This window comes from Lepus europaeus, chromosome 10 (genome assembly GCF_033115175.1).
Source record: "Lepus europaeus isolate LE1 chromosome 10, mLepTim1.pri, whole genome shotgun sequence".
NCBI lineage: Eukaryota > Metazoa > Chordata > Mammalia > Lagomorpha > Leporidae > Lepus > Lepus europaeus.
This window is the reverse complement of record NC_084836.1, coordinates 63,624,272-63,641,886: the sequence shown is the minus strand read 5'-3', so window position 1 is coordinate 63,641,886 and position 17,615 is coordinate 63,624,272. Positions and strand designations below refer to the sequence as shown.

The 17,615-nt window shown below is 42.7% G+C and overlaps 1 protein-coding gene across 24 annotated transcripts in view; it reads right to left on the bottom strand.

Moving 5' to 3' along the window:
- The window catches only part of R3HDM2 (R3H domain containing 2), a 167,562-nt gene that overhangs the window by 108,497 nt on the left and 41,450 nt on the right, over positions 1 to 17,615 (bottom strand). For 22 of the 24 annotated variants that reach the window (XM_062203382.1, XM_062203377.1, XM_062203376.1 and 19 more), the window contains one exon: positions 16,144 to 16,211. The exons of 1 other annotated variant lie outside the window; for it this stretch is intronic. The gene's annotated coding sequence lies outside the window, so the exon portion shown is untranslated. Of the gene's footprint in view, positions 1 to 3,527; positions 3,587 to 16,143; positions 16,212 to 17,615 lie in introns of all 24 variants that reach the window. One more of the 24 variants, XM_062203380.1, reaches the window with a different exon arrangement.

Below are 17,615 nucleotides of genomic sequence, written 5' to 3'. Positions count from 1 at the left end.
CACAGAGGCAGAGAAGGAGGGAGGGAGGGAGGGAGGGAGGGAGAGAGAGAGAGAGAGAGATTGATTGAGAGAGAGATTGAGATTGAAGGAGTCAGGAGCTTCTTCCAGGTTGCCACATGGGTACAGGGGCCCAAGCACTTGGGACATCTTCTACTGCTCTCCTAGGCAATATCAGAGAGCTGGATCAGAAGTGGAGCAGCCAGGTCTCAAACTTGCGCCCATATGGGATGATGGCACTGCAGGCCATAGCTTTACCGGCTAAGCCACAGTGTTGGCCCCTGGTACCAAAATCTTAATGGTTAGATAAGGACAGTCCAAAATCCTGGGTTCATATTAATCACACAAGTCTCAACCTATTCAAGAATGATTCAAGTATAGGCTCTGATGAACAGTGTTGGCTGGACAATCTGAAGACTGTACCTTGAGGACTATAAGAATAGCCAGACCCAGATGTATTCAACAAACTCAACAATGTGTGCAATGCAGAAATATTATTCTGTATTCAAAACTGCATTTTCCCATGGTCATCACAATACACACCATTCTCTCTTCATAAGCCTGAAAGTAATTAAAGACAACTACAAATTTTAAGGGCCAGTGTTGTGGTGCAGTCGTTAAGCCCGTTTGCAATGCTGGCATCCTACACTGCAGTGCCAATTTCATTTCCAGATGTTTTGCTTCTGATCCAGGTCCTTGCTAATGTGCCTGGGAAAAGAAGTGGATGACGGTCTAAGTACCTGGGTCCTGGCCACCCACATGGGAGATCCGGATAGAGTTCATGGTTCCTGAATTTGGTCTGGCCTAGCCCCAGATACTAGTGGGCAACTGGGGAATGAACGAGCAGATGGAAGCTCGCTTACTTGCTCTCTCTTCCCCTGTCATTCTGCCTTTCAAATAAATAAATGAATGAATTTTTAAACATTTAAAACCACCTGGGGCTAGTCTCATTCCTCAAATGCCCAAAATGGACAAGGCTGTGCTGGGCCAAAGCCAGGAGCCAAGAATGTAATTCAAGTCTCCCAAGTAGATGGCAAGGACACAATTACTTGAGTCATCATTGCTCCCACCCAGAGTCTGCATTAGCAGGAGGCTGGAATCAGGAGCCAAGACTGGGAACCAAACCCAGGTACTTGGGTGCAATTTGCATGTGTCCTAATTGATGTCTTAATCACTAGGTGGCCACAAGCCCAACTCCTAAAGCTTTCTTTAAAAGAAAAGGTGGAGGTACTGTGCTATGGCACAGGAGGTTAAGCCAGTTTGCTATGCTGCCATCTCATATCGAGTCCAGCTTCCTGCTAACTTACCTGGAAAGGCAGTGGATGATGGCCTGAGTTCTTGGGCACTGCCACTCATGCAGGAGATCAGGACAGGGTTACTGACTCCTGGCTTTGCCTAGATTTGGCTGTTGTGGTCATCTGGGGAAAGAAGCAGTGGATGGAAGATCTCTCTCTCTCTAACTCTGCCTTTCAAATAAACAAATAAATCTTTAAAAAAAAATCAGACAGGAATAAGATGAGCTTAGAACTCTGGCTGTAAACGAGGGGACTCTAGGGCAGAAACTTTAAAGACTTAGAGACAAAAGGGATGTGTGGGAATACTGGGATAGGAGGAGGCATCTAAGGGCACCAAGAAGACTGAACAGAAAAGCAGTTCTCAAAATGTGGTCTGGAACCCCTGGTAATCCCCAAGATTTTTCTATAGGACTTGCAAGGTCAAAATCATTTTTATACTATTAATATCTTGTTTATCATTCCACATTCATACTGTCATGTATATAACAGTTTTAAGAAGCTATATGGGGGAGCCGGCGCTGTGGCGCAGTGGGTTAAAGCACTGGCCTGACACACCGGCATCCCATATGGGTGCCAGTTCTAGTTCCAGCTGTTCCTCTTCCGATCCAGCTCTCTGCTATGGCCTGGGAAAGCAGTGGAAGATGGACCAAGGACTTGGGCCCCTGCACCCACGTGGGAGATGGGAGGAAGCTCCTGGCTCCTGGCTTTGGATAGGCAAAGCTCCAGCCATTGTGGCCATTTGGGGAGTGAACCAGCAGATGGAAGACCTCTCTCTCTCTGTCTCTACCTCTCTCTGTAACTCTGGCTTTCAAATAAATAAAAATAAACCTTAAAAAAAAAAAAAAAAAAGAAGAAGAAGAAGAAGAAGAAGAAGAAGAAGCAGCAGCAGCAGCTATATGGGGGTGTTGTCCTTGTGTAAATAGTTAAGCTGCTGCCTGTGACACTGACATCCTATATCATATCAGAGGTTTCAGTCCCAGATGTTTCCCCTTCTAATCCAGCTTCTTGCTAATGTGCCTGGGAAAGCAGCTGAAGAATGCCTGGGCCCCTGCTACCCATGTGGGAGAACTGGATGGAGTTCCTGCCTCCTGGCTTCATCCTGGCTCACACCTGGCTGTTCTGGTCATTTGGAGAGTTAGTAGATGGAAGATCTCTCTCTCTCTCTCTCTCTCTCTCTCTCTCTCTCTCTCCTTTTCTTTCACTGTTGCTCTGCCTTTCAAATAAATAAATAAATAAGCCTTAAAACTAAGAAGTTATATGGTCATGTAATACCACAACTACTTTGAATTAAAGGGTAGGTATGAGAATCCAACTATGTTTATTAGTTCAATCATTAAAAAGATTTGTGAAATGAAAAAAGACATATCTCTAAGTTTTCTTGTTTGTTTTAGAAAGTTATTTTTCAGAAAAATATCAAAAATATGTCAACATTTAATAGATTTACTGCTCTTATTAATTAATTAATGGTTTAAATTTGTTTTAATTTCCAATACACTAGTATTTATAAGTATTAACTCACATAAACCAAAGCTCTTTGGAGACCTGATTTTTTAGAAGTATAAAGGATACCAAAAAGGTTGAAAACTACTGGGTGGATATTTCCACTCAGTGAGATAGAGATACTGAAGAAGAAATCACTTTGGAAAAAAAAACTGGATAAAGTTCTGTTTAATACATGGTAAATGTGGCCAGTGCCGCGGCTCAATAGGCTAATTCTCCGCCTGCGGCACCGGCACACCAGGTTCTAGTCTCAGTCAGGTCGCCGGATTCTGTCCCGGTTGCCCTTCTTCCAGGCCAGCTCTCTGCTGTGGCCCGGGAGTGCAGTGGAGGATGGCCCAAGTGCTTGGGCCCTGCACCCCATGGGAGACCAGGAGAAGCACCTGGCTCCTGCCATCGGATCAGCGCGGTACGCTGGCAGCAGTGCGCTGGCCGCAGCGGCCATTGGGGGGTAAACCAATGGCAAAGGAAGACCTTTCTCTGTCTCTCTCTCTCTCACTGTCCATTCTGCCTGTCAAAAGAAAAATAAATAAATACATGGTAAATGTAATGTGCCAGGAACTGGCACAAGGTAACAGACATTTACACAGGAGGGATTGGAATCTAGGATCATCAAACTCTGAAAGTAGTTGAACCCCTGGGCTTTAAGTGGGGTCAAAAAGGAAAACGCATGGTGAAAACAGTGCTAAAGCAGCAAAACAAAGTGCTAGAAGGAAAAATAGTGGCCTCAGGACATACCAATATTTAAAGGAGAAGGAATGGTTTCAGGTTCATCTATTTTCTTCTCTTGGTTTACTCTGGAGCAAAAAAAAAAGACCAAAGGATAAATGGAAAAACTCCAAATGAAATATAAAAAGGGAGATAGTGATAAACAGGCATTCATTCATCCAACGAATAATTACTAGGCTACCACTAAAAAAGTATCTAGAGAAGCACTGTCCAAAACAACTGACTAATAGTCAATCTTAGTTCATCAGCAGAAGCAATAGACTGGAAATAAAAATAAAACTTTACTTATGGGGCCAGCACTGTGCTGTAGTGGATAAAGCCACTGTCTGCAGTGCCAGCATCCCATATTGGGTGCTGGTTCGAATCCCGGCTGCTTCACTTCTAATCTAGCTCTTTGCTATGGCCTGGAAGAGCAGCAGAAGATAGCCCAAGTCCTTGAGTCCCTGCACCCATGTGGGAGACCTGGAAAAAGCTCCTGGCTCCTAGCTTCAGATCAGCCCACTTCTGGCCCATTGTAGCCATCTGGGGAGTAAACCAGTGGATGAAAGACTCTCTCTCTGCCTCTGCCTCTGCCACTCTGCCTTTCAAATCAATTAAAAAAAAAAAAAAAAAAAAAAAAAAAAAAACCAGCTTTAGTTATAAGACTGGCAGAGGCAGCCCTTTTTGAAAAATTCCAGAGTTTGGGGCCGGCATTGTGGTGTAGTGGGTAAAGCTGCCACCTGTGAAATTGGCATCCCATAGGAGTGCCAGTTCAAGTCCCAACTGCTCCACTGCATATCTGGCTCCTTGCTAACGGCCTAGGAAAAGCAACAGAGAACAGCCCAATTGTTTGGAACCCTGCCATCCATGTGGGAGACCCAGAAGAAGTTCCTGGTCCCTGGCTTTGGCCTGCCTGGCCCAGTGCCACCTGTTTGTAGCCATTTGGGGAGTGAACCAGCAGATGGAAGATCTCTCTGTGTCTCTCTAACTCTTTTAAATAATAAATAAATAAATCTTAAAAAGAAGAAGTCCCAGAGCTCAAAGCCACCTAGTTTGTAGCCCAATCCAAGAAAATAAGTCCAAAAATTTTTTTCTTCAAGTGTTTGATAGTTATGTGGTCCTATGGCAATACATTACTTTACCCAACTACTTACATAGATAAGTGCAGCTCTGAAATACAAAGAAAAATCTTTAAGAACTACTATCATATACACTAAACCGTCAAACTCAAATATAAGCTCCAAAATAAATTATAAAAATCAAAGGAGAAACATCTAGATGCACTTAGTTTGCAAAGGCTATTTTAACCGTCACCCTAACCTTAAAATGCAGAAGTTCAGATTTTACCCATATACATGCTTTGAAGGAAAAGATTAAGAAAGATAGAGGAGGGGCCGGCGCTGTGGCGCATTGGGTTAAAGCCCTGGCCTGAAGCGCCGGCATCCCATATGGGCGCAGGTTCTAGTCCTGGTTGCTCCTCTTCTGATCCAACTCTCTGTTATGGCCTGAGAAAGCAGTAGAAGACGGCCCAAGTCCTTGGGCCCCTGCACCTGTGTGGGAGATCCAGAAGAAGCTCCTGACTCCTGGCTTCAGATCGGCACAGCTCCGGCCATTGCGGCCAATTGGGGAGTGAACCAGTGGATGGAAGACCTCTCTCTCTATCTCTACCTCTCTCTGTAACTCTTTCAAATAAATAAAATAAATCTTTAAAAAAAAAAAAAAGAGGAAAAAAAAACAGCACAGAATTTAGCATTAGGGCCGGCGCCGTGGCTCAGTAGGCTAACCCTCCACCTTGCAGCGCCAGCACGCCGGGTTCTAGTCCCGCTCGGTGCACCGATCCTGTCCCGGTTGCCCCTCTTCCAGGCCAGCTCTCTGCTGTGGCCCAGGAGTGCAGTGGAGGATGGCCCAAGTGCTTGGGCCCTGCACCCCATGGGAGACCAAGAGAAGCACCTGGCTCCTGCCATCAGAATGGCGCGGTGCGCCGGCTGCAACGCGCCTACCGCGGCGGCCATTGGAGGGTAAACCAACGGCAAAAAGGAAGACCTTTCTCTCTGTCTCCCTCTACTATCCACTCTGCCTGTCAAAAAAAAAAAAAAAAAAGAATTTAGCATTAAATCCAAAGAGAACTTTGAATAAGAAAGGATATATTACTATGTATAAGCTGTCACTAAATTTTTTCACGCTCTCATCTTGTGCTAAGGGAGCTGACCTATATCTCATTGATTTGCAAACTGCTAGAAGTACCTGGGTTTCAACAGACAACGAACAACATTAGAAATATATTTTATCTGAGCTTTATTTGGCTTCCATTTCTCCTTTTAAAGAATTTGAGGGGTGGGCATTTGGCATAGCAGTTAAGACAACACTGTGACACCTGCATCTTGTACTGGAGGGCTTGGCTAATTTTAGCTTCCTGTTAATGCATACCCTGGTAAGCGGTAATTGATGGCTCAAGTACTTGGTCCCTGCAACCCACATGGGAATCCATTTGAGTTCCAGGATCCTGGCTTCAGTACACCTGGCCCTGGCAGGTGAAGGCATTTGGAAAGTGAAGCAGCAGGTGGAAGATCTCTGTTATTCTCTCTCTGTATATAAAACAAGTCAAATTAAATATTTTTTTTTTAAAAAAACAGCTTTAGATAGGAAGGAATTATTGGACAATATTAAGTAACAATGTGCGTATCTAATGTTAACAAAAATTTACCGGTTTGGATGGGAGGAATCAGAGGGCCAGCACTGTGGTGCAATGAATTAAGCCATTGCCTACAATACCATCATCCCATACAGACGCGGTTCAAGTCTAGGCTGCTCCACTTGCAATACAGCTCTTTGCTAATGGCCTCAGAAAGCAGCAGAAGATAGCCCTAGTGCTTGGGCCCCTTCACCCACGTGCCAGACACAGAAGAAACTCGTGGCTCCTGCCTTTGGCCTGACCCAGCCCTGGCTATTGCAGTCATTTGCAGAGTGAACCAGCAGATAGAAGATCTCTCTCTTTCTCTCCAATTCCTCCCAACTCTGCCTCTAAAATACATAAATCTTAAAAAAAAAAAAATCAGTTTTACCTCCTAGCAGAAACAAAAGGCAGACCAAAAATGCATGAAACAACAGTTTTTAAGTCACAGTTTATCAGGCGAAGGACAAGGATTCCAGAGATGGCAAATCAATGAGGTGAGCTCCATGATTACCCAAACTTAATGCCTAGCAAGTGTGAGGGTACTTCAAAAAGTTCACAGAAAACAAAATCAAAATATGTTCATTTTGATGCAAAAATAGTTTGAAATTGATATATAGTTTTCTTTTTAAAATTAACTTATTTATTTGAAGGGTAAAGTTATAGAGAGGAGACACAGAGATCTTCCATCCACTGGTTTACACCCCAAATGGCCACAATGACTAGGGCTGGTCCAGGCCAAAGCCAGGAGTTTCTTCCAGGTCTCATGGACCTGGAAGGCTCAGGGACTTGGGCTGTCTTCCACTGCTTTCCCAGGGGTATTAGCAGGGAGCTCTATCAGAAGAAGAGCAGCTGGGACATGAACCATATAGAATACTGATGCTACAGGCAGCAGCTTAACCCACTGCGCCACAGGGACCACCCATAGAGTTTTTTCTTTTTCTTTTCTTTTCTTTTTTTTTTTTTTTTTTGACAGGCAGAGTGGATAGTGAGAGAGAGAGAGAGACAGAAAGGTCTTCCTTTTTGCCGTTGGTTCACCCTCCAATGGCCACTGCGGCCAGTGCATCGCGCTGATCCGAAGCCAGGAGCCAGGTGCTTCTCCTGGTCTCCCATGCGGGTGCAGGGCCCAAGCACTTGGGCCATCCTCCACTGCCTTCCCGGGCCATAGCAGAGAGCTGGCCTGGAAGAGGGGCAACCGGGAAAGAATCCGGCGCCCCGACCGGGACTAGAACCTGGTGTGCCGGCGCCGCAAGGCAGAGGATTAGCCTGTTAAGCCACGGCGCCAGCCAAGAGTTTTTTCATAACACACATTTTCCATAAGCTTTTTAAAGATGCCTAATATGCAAGGATTTCAAAATTTTTTGCACCAAAATAAATTTATTTTAATTCCATTTCCCACAGATTTTCTAACATATTTCTTATTTACAGGTAATATCACAAGCAAAGGACTCTAGTGAAAGCAAGGGCAGAGTCTAGCATGCTCCCTGAATGGAGAAGACAGAATGAGAACCTGAGAAAGCCAAGGAGGCAAGAGTTCACTGGGAGCATAAGTTAAAGAGAGATATGAATAAATTAAGGAGAAAACACTGCAAATTATGTATCTGACAAAGGACTTGTATCTAGAATATATGAAGAACCCTTAAAGCTCAACAGTAAAGAAGTACCCGATTATAAAGCAGGCAAAAGACATAAACAGACATATTCAAAATCATCAGCCTTTAGGGAAATGCAAATTAGAACCGCCACAATAAGCTATTACTGCATGTCTATCATAATGGTTAAAATAAAAAATACTGACAATAACAAAAGCTGGTAAGGATGCAACTGGATCACTTATACATTACAAATAGGAATATAAAATGGAATAGCCACTTCAGAAGATAGTTTGGCAATGTCTTATAAAACGAAATCCGTAGTTATTATATTACCACCCAGCAACTGCATTCTTGGGCATCTACCCCAGACAAATAAAAACTTATGTTTACACTAAAAATCTGTATATGAATGTTCATGGTAACTTTATTATAATGGCCAAAAATTGGAAGCGACATAGAAGCCCTTCAACAGATGAGTGATTAAACAAACTGTTGTCCAGCCATATCATGGAGTAACAGAAATAAGAAGGAACAAATCGTTGATTCATGAAACAACTTGGATGAATCTCAAAATAATTATGCTCACTTAAGAAAAAGCCAATCATAAGAGGTGAAAAAAAGTCAATTATACATATTATATGATTGCATTTATGTAATATTCTTGAAATAACAGTAGAGATCCTTGTGGGGATGGAACTACTCTATCTTGATAGTGATGATGGACAAATAACCTAATGTGTGTGTCAGTGGTAAATCCAAAGAGGAGAAACAAATAAAAAATCTTTAAAAAATAGTAACTTCAAAGTTTCCAACTTGAAATCAAAACTTTAAAACATAGATTCTAGAAGCTCAAAAGACCACAACTCAAAATCAGTGAGAGAGAAAATCTTAAAAATGCCAGAAGAAAAGGATACATTATGAATGAAGAAAAGATACAGATAACAAAACTCTCGTTGGAAATTACTTAAGTCTAAAGACAAGGGAATAACAATGGACTAAAAGAAAAACTGTCAACCAGGAATTCTATATCCTCAGAAAATAACAAAGGCAAAAAGACTTTATCAGACGCATGAAAGTTGAAAGAACTCATCAACAGCAGACCTACACTAGTCCTTCAGACTAAATGAATCTGATAAAGGATGGAAAACTGAATCTACACAAACAAATGGAGAGCACGAGGAATAGGTATTAAGTAGGTAAATGTAATAGACTTGTATATTATTATAAAGTTCTTATACTATACATGAAGCAGTATTTTACTTTAAAATACAAAGTATGGCCACTGAAAAGAAAAACGGCAGTCAACACAAAGTCGATAAGGAAGCCCAGGCATCAGACTTATTATTACCAGATCATCTTTAAGTCAGCTATTTTAAATAAGTTCAAAAAAGGAAAGAAAATCATGTGGAAAGAACTAACAGAACATAGAAGAACACTGCCTCATGAAATTTGGATTGGCAATAGAAAGTCAGAAATTATAAAAAGGAATTAGAAACTCTGGAGTTGAAAAGTATAATAGAAATGGAAACAATCAGTAAAAGTGCTCAACAGCAGATTTAAGTAGGCAGACAAGACAATAAATCTTTAAGTAAATGAAAGATTATCTAGTCTGAGGCACAAAAAAAAAAGAATGAATAAATATGAACAAAGCCTCAGAGACCTGTGGAACATCAATTAAGCATATATCAGCAAATGAATATTGGGAATTCTATGAGAAGACAAAAGGGGAAAGAGCATTTAATGAAACAATGGCCAAAAAAAAAAAAAATCACTTCTCAAATCTGATGAAAAACATTCATCTAGGAGCCAGTGATTTTTTTTTTAATTTATTTATTTGAAAGTCAGAGTTACACAGAGAGAGAGGAGAGGCAGAGAGAGAGAGAGAGAGGTCTTCCATCCATTGGTTCACTCCCCAGTTGGCTGCAATGGCCAGAGCTGTGCCGATCCAAATCCAGGAGTCAGGAGCTTCTTCCAGGTCTCCCACACAGGTGCAGGGGCCCAAGGACTTGGGCCATCTTCTACTGCTTTCTCAGGCCATAGCAGATAGCTAGATCGGAAGTGGAGCAGCTGGGTCTCAAACTGAGGAGCCAGTATTGTAGCACAATGAGTTGAGTAACCACTTGTAACACTGGCATCCCATACTGAAGTGTGGGTTAAAGTCCTGACTAATACACTTCAGATCCAGCTTACTGCTGGTGCACCTAAGAAAGCAGCGGAAGACAGCCCAAGTGCTTGGGTACCCTCTACCTACATAGGAGACCTGTATCGAACACTGTAATCCTGGCATCAGCCTGGCTGCTGTGGCCATTCGGGGAGTGAACCAGAGAACTGATCTCTTTCTCTCCTTCTGTCTGTCTGCCTTTCAAATAAGTAAATTCTATGGGTGAAAAAAAAAAAACCCACTTATCTGCATGTCTACGAATATCAACAACTTTCAACTAGGAAAAAGTCAGAGATTCTCACCTGGACACATCATAATCAAATTGTTTAAAAAACAAAGATAGGCCGGCATGTGGCTCACTTGGCTCATCCTCCACCTGTTGCACTGGCATCCCGGGTTCTAGTCCTGGTTGGGGTGCTGGGTACTATTCCCAGTTGCTCCTCTTCTAGTCCAGCTCTCTGCTGTGGCCTAGGAAGGCAGCAAAGGATGGCCCAGGTTCTTGGGTCCCTGCACCCGCATGGGAGACTGGGAGGAGGTACCTGGCTCCTGGCTTCGGATCAGAGCAGCACCAGCCATAGCGGCCATTAGGGGAGTAAGCCAACAGTAGGAAGATCTTTCTCTCTGTCTCTCTCTCACTGTCTATAACTCTCTCTGTCTCTCTCTCACTGTCTAACTCTGCCTGGTAAAAAAATTAAAAATAAATAAATAAATAAACAAAGATAAACAGAGACTCCTAAAAGCAGCCAAAAGAGAAGCATCCCATCACATATAAGACAACCCTGTATGATTAATAGCATATTTCTCATCACAAATCATGGAGGCCCAAAGGCTACACCTTCAAAGTGAGGAAAGAAAGACTAACAAAGAGTGGGTATTCGGGACAGCAGTTAAGTTTTCGCTGGGGACACTGAGGTTCCGTATCAGAGTGCTGCTCCAAGTCTGGGCTCTTTAGCCTTCTTTGCTGGTGATGACCCACATATCTAGGTTCCTGCCAACCACATGGGAGATCAAGACTGAGTTCTGTGCTTCTAGCTTTGGCCTGGCCCAGCCCTGGCTTTTGCAGGCACTGGAGTGAACCAGAGCATGGAAGATCTATCTGTCTCTGTGTCCTTCAAATAAAATGAAAATAAATAAAAGAAAAAAAATTAAGCAACTGAAGATAGCCCAAGTGCTTGGGCCCCTGCCACCCATGTTGGAGACCTGGATAAAGTTCCTGGCTCCTGGATTCAGTCTGGCTTGATCTGACTGTTGTGGCCAGTTGAGGAGTAAATCAGTATTTGGAAGGCCTCTCTCTCCCATTCTCTGTCATCTGCCTTTTAAATCAATCAATCTTTTTTTTTTTTAATTGGAAACTAAATATTGATGATGATATGGAAAAATAGGAATCCTCATGTTACTGGCAGAAATGTAAAATGAGACAATACTGTATAAAAGTCTGGTGTTTCCTCAAAAAGTTACATGTAGAATTATCATATGCCTAACAATTCTACACTTAAATACATAACCAAAAGAATTGAAAGTAGGCCGGCACCGTGGCTCAACAGGCTAATCCTCCGCCTTGCAGCACCGGCACACCAGGTACTAGTCCCGGTTGCGGCACCGGATTCTATCCCAGCTGCCCCTCTTCCAGGCCAGCCATCTGCTATGGCCCGGGAAGGCAGTGGAGGATGGGCCAAGTGCTTGGGCCCTGCACCCGCATGGGAGACCAGGAGAAGCACCTGGCTCCTGGCTTCGGATCAGCGCGATGCGCCGGCCGCAGCGGCCATTGGAGGGTGAACCAACGGCAAAAAGGAAGACCTTTCTCTCTGTCTCTCTCTCTCTCACTATCCACTCTGCCTGTCCAAAAAAAAAAAAAAAAAAAATTGAAAGTAGAGGCCGGCGCTGTGGCATAGCGGGTAAAGCCGCCATCTGCAGTGCTGGCATCTCACATGGGTGCCAGTTCAAGTCCCGGCTGCTCCACTCCCGATCCAGCTCTCTGCTGTGGCCTGGGGAAAGCAGTAGAAGATGCCCAAGTCCTTGGGCACCTGCAACTGCGTATGAGACCCTGAAGAAGCTCCTGGCTCCTGGTTTCAGATCGGTGCAGCTACGGCTGTTGTGGCCAACAGGGGAATGATCCAGAAGATGGAAGACCTCTCTCTCTCTCTGTCTCTCCTCTTTCTGTGTAATGTTTTCAAATAAAGAAATAAATCTTTAAGGAAAAAAAAAAAAAAAGAATTGAAAGCAAAGACCCAGATCCTTTTACTTAAGTATTTATAGTAGTATTATTCATAATACCTGAAAGGTAGAAACCACCCAAATGTCCATCAACTAAAGAACGGATAAATTGATGTCTGTGTATGTACAATGGACTATTATAGTCATTGGAAAAGTTGAAATCTTGTCCTTTGGAAAATGGAGATGAAACTGTTAGTCACACGTGAAATAAGACTGGCACAGAAACGTACTGCATGATCCACTCATATGTGCAATCTGAAAGGGTTGCTCTCATAGAAATTCAAAAGTACGATGGAGGTTACCAGAGGCTGGGGAAAGTAAATGGGAAGAAGGGATGAGAAAATACTGGTTAACAAATAATAAATTGTAGTTAGGAGAAAGAAGATAATGATTATATATTTTCTGTGTGTGTGTGTGTGTATAAAAGGTAGAAGATTTTGAGTATTTTAACCACAAAGAAAAAAATGAATGTTTTAGGAGATATATTACGTTTACTCTGATTTGAACAATGCATGATGCATACATGTTATTAAAACATCATATAGTACTCAATAAATAAATACAATTTGAATGTTACTGGTTAAATTTTTTTTTGAAAGGCAGTGTTACAGAAAGGAAGAGGCACAGGCAGACAGATTCACTGTGAATTCAGCTGATTCACTCCCAAATAGCCTAAAAAGCCAGGGCTGGGCCAGGCCAAAGCCCAGAAGCCAGAGACTTCATACTGGTCTTCCACATGGGTGCAGGGGCCCAAGGAGTTGGGCCATCTTCTGCTGCTCTTCCATGCACGTTAGCAGGGAGCTAGATCAGAAGTGGAGGAGCCAGGACTTGAACTGGTACCCACTTGGGATGCTGGCACTGTATGGAATAACCCATTGACCACAGCACTGCGCCCCCCACTCCCAAATCTTTTTTAAATTTTAAAGAAACAAAGTAGTAGTACATGCTACAACTTGGATAAATTTTAAAAAAACTCAGACACAAAGGTCCACTATTGAAAGGTTTCTTTTACATATGACTGCTTTGGTTTGGCAAATCCATACAGACAGAAGGCAGATTAGAGGTTATCAAGAGATGCAGGGAGGGAATAGGGAGAGATGGGTATGGTGTAGTTTATGGGATGATGAAAAAGTTTTAAACCAGAGAAAGCTGGTAGTTATAAACAGTATAAACACATATACCACTGAATTGAATTCCAAAATTGTTAATTACATGAACTTCACCTCAACTGCAAAAAAATTAACTTGAAGGGAAAAAAGAGTACACATCCATACAAATACTTCTACGCAAATATTTATAGCACAGCTTTATTTGTAATTGTCAAAAACTAAAAACAATCCAAGTGTCCATCATCAAGTGAATGGATAAACAAACTGTGTAATGTCTATAATGGATTTCCACTTAGTAATAAAAATGAATTAATTATTGGCATAGGCAGTAACATAATTACACTGAATAAAAATGCCAGACCAAAAATAAATAAATAAATGAGTACACTCTATGATTCCATATATAAAATCCTCAGCAATGCAAAATATTCTGACATGAAAGCTGATCAGGGACTGCCTGGAGATCAGAAGTTGGGTTACAAATGAGGATAAGGAAACCTTTCAGCTGGTGAGCCTGTTCTTTATCTTGATTGTGGTGAGTTTCACGGATATGCACATTTGTCAAAACTTAAATTAGGGGCCGGTGCTATGGTATAGTAGGTTAAGCCTCTGCCTGTGGTGTCAGTATCCCAAATGGGCACCAGTTTGAGTACCGGCTGCTCCACTTCCAATCCAGCTCCCTGCTAGTGGCCTGGGAAGGCAGTGGAGGATAGCCCAAGTGTTTGCGCCCCTGTATCCACGTGGGAGACCTGGATGAGGCTTCTGGCTCCTGGCTTCCGATCTGCCCAGCTCTGGCCTTTGCGACCATCTGGGGAGTGAACCAGCAGATGGAAGACACCCCCCCCCCCCCATCCCTCTGTAACCCTGCCTCTCAAATAAATAAATCTTTAAAAAAAAAACCTTAAATTACACATTTTAATATATATAGCTTGTTACATGTCAATTATACCTCACTAGAGCTCTTTCTTTAAAAATGATGGGGAAAAGGAAACAGACAAATATATTCATGTTGGCCACTCAACTGAGAAGGTACAAACAATTTTACTTTAACTCACTGAGTGTACAGACAACCCTTGGCAAGACTGAATATGGAGGACCACTCAAAGTAGACTATGAATTTCAATTTTCATAAATTTGAAAATACTTCCATTTAACCTAAATTATCATTTCAGAGATGCTCAATCTTGATTTTTCACTGACATTCAATTGGTAATGCCAAAAACCCTTTCAATTCTCCTTTACACATGGTAAGTAGTGTAATCAATGTGATCTGTAATTGAGCATTTAGATATAATAGGAAAGCTCCTATAAGAAATCCTTGTAAGGGGCCAGTGTTGTGGCTCAGTGGATTAAACCACTGCTTGGGACTTCCACATCCCATATGGGAGTGCCAGTTTGAGTCCTAGCTACTCTGCTTCCAATCCAGTCCCCTGCTAATGTGCCTGGAAGCAACAAATGATGGCTCAAATACTTAAGTTCCTGCCCTGATGGGCTCCTGGAGTCATCCTGGCCCAGATCAGCACAGGCTGTTGTAGTCACTTAAGGAGTGAACCAGCAGATAGGAGATCTTTCTGTTTCTCTCTCTCTCTCTCTCCATTTTTTAAATAAATAAATCTTAAAAAAAAAAGGAACCCTAATAATACCTGGGGCTGGCATTGTGTTGGTGCAGCAGGATAAGTTGCCACTTAACACTGGCATCCTTAATTGGAGTGCCAGATAGCATCCTGGCTTGTCTGCTTCCAATCCAGCTTCCCACTAATCTGCTTGGGAAGACAGCAGAAAATGGCTCCCTGTCACTCACATGATAGATCTGGATGGAGTTCCTGGCTCCTGACTTCGGCATGGCCCAATCCATGGCCCAATACTGCAGCCATTTTAAGGAGTAAAGGAGTAGATGGAAGATTTTCTCTTTCTCTCATTCTCTGTCTCTCTCTGTCACTCTGCCTTTCAAATAAATAAATCTTTAGAAAAATAAAAAGATGAAGATACCTGCCAACAGTATCTCAAGCAAGAAGAAATTAATGAGCAACTTCTGTTACCTATATCAATCACCTCTTAAGAAAGGAATTCAGGCTGGTATTGTGGCACAAGGGGTTAAGCCACAGCATAAAATGCCGGCATCCCGTATGAGCACTGGTTCCAATCCTGGCTGCTCCACTTCTGTTCTAGCTCCCTTCTAATGTGCCTAGGAAAGCAGCAGAAAATGGCCCAAGTGCTTGGGCTCCTGCTACCCACATGGGAGACCCAGTTGGAGTTTCAGGCTCCTGGCTTCAGCCTGGCCTAGTCCTGGCTATTGCAGCCATTCGAGGGGAGAAACAGCAAACAGAAGACTTTTCTCTGTCTTTCCCCCACTCCCTCATAACTTTACCTTTCAAAGAAAGAAAGAATTTACCACTTCCATTTATCTTATATAGATATTCACACAAACTATTTCAAAAAATTTTTAATCTATTTTATAGCAAGTTAGAAAAGCTTGAATGCTAAAAATTCTAAACTACATTTTTCTTTACCAAAAGATTTTTCTTTACCAAAAGTCCATTGTTTTAAAGACAAGTAACAATGGATTCACTGGTAGAAAAACATGACGGAATTCTGGGTGAAATTCAATCAAAACCACTTTGTATCCATGATATTTATGACAAATGAATGATGGCATCATCTAACCCAAACTCCCAGCATCTCTCACTTCAACTGCAGCCAACAGGTATTTTTTTTTAATTCAGCTGAACTCAATCTTGATATACTCTGTGCATCTCAATTTCTTCATCTATTAAAGAAGTACTATAATACTTCCATTTGGATAGGGTTATTTGAGAATTCAATGAGAACAAAGGTATAGCACTTAGTTTGTTGCCTACCACATAGAAAATGCTCCACAAAAGTTACCTATTATTACCTGAACAAAGGCTCAGCCTCCATGAGTCCAGTGCTGGAATGGCATCACATAGAAGAAACAAGTTTAACCTCAAAAAAAAAAAAAAAAAAAAAGTCAAATTTGAATATATTGAGATGCTCAAAGAAAATTAACTCAATTCAAAAGTCACTGCAGCACCTCTATTAATATATGAATATCTTCCTTCCCAATTCCTTTTAATCATTTTTCTTTCTTTCTTTTTTTTTTTTTTTTAAGATTTACTTTATTTATTTGAAAGAGTTACAGAGAGAGGTCTTCCATCCACTGGTTCACTCCCCAGATGGCTGTAATGGCCGGAGCTGCGCCGATCCGAAGCCAGGAGCCAAGAGCTTCTTCTGGGTCTCCCACATGGTTGCAGGGGCCCAAGGACTTGGGCCATCTTCTACTGCTTTCCCAGGCCATAGCAGAGAACTGGATCGGAAGAGGAGCAGCCAAGACTAGAACTGGCGCCCATATGGGATGCCAGTGCTTCAGGCCAGGGCTTTAACCTGCTGCACCACAGTGCAGGCCCCTGTTCATTTTTCTCATAATGCTGTACCTTCCCTGAACTCTCCAGCTCCATTCCCACTCTCAATTCACAATTTTAAAAAAACTAATGTTTTGCTCTTTCTGCTCTACTGAAGGGAAAGTATTTTGGTCTACTTTTTTTTTTCCCCCCACAGGCAGAGTTAGTGTGAGAGAGCCAGAGAGAAAGGTCTTCCTTTTTCCATTGGCTCACCCCCAAATGGCCACTAAGGCCGGCATATTGCGCCATTCCGAAGCAAGGAGCCAGGTGCTTCCTCCTGGTCTCCCATGCAGGTGCAGGGCCCAAGCACTTGGGCCATCCTCCACTGCACTCCCAGGCCACAGCAGAGAGCTGGACTGGAAGAGGAGCAACTGGGACAGAATCCAGTGCCCCAACCTGGACTAGAACCTGGGGTGCCAGCGCCGCAAGCAGAGGATTAGCCTAGTGAGCCATGGTGCCGGCCTTGGTCTACTTTATTCTTAAAAGAATCCCCTTTTTTGGGCCTCTTCTAAGATTTATTTATTTATTTGAAAGGTAGAGTGACAAAGAGAAAGAGATCTTCCATCTTGGTTTGTTCCCCAAAGCTACAACAGCAGGGGTTGGGCTGGGCTGAAGCCAGGAGTTAGTAACTCCATCCAGGTCTCCCATGGGGTGGTAGGTACCCAAGTACCTTCCAGGCACGTTATCAGGAAGTTGGATCAGAAACAGAGCCAGGACTAGATCTCAGACACTCCATTATGGGCTGCAGGCATGTCAAGCAGCTACCTAACCTGCTGCACCACAATGCCTAACCCTCTCTGCAGCTATCTTTAAAACATTATCCTTTTACACAAGACAAGTCTAGAAATAAGAAACAAATCCCAGATGCTCTTAGTAGGGGAGACATAGAAATGAATTGGGGCCAGAGACAGACTTTTTTTTTCCATGAGTATAAGTAAGCATTGCAAAG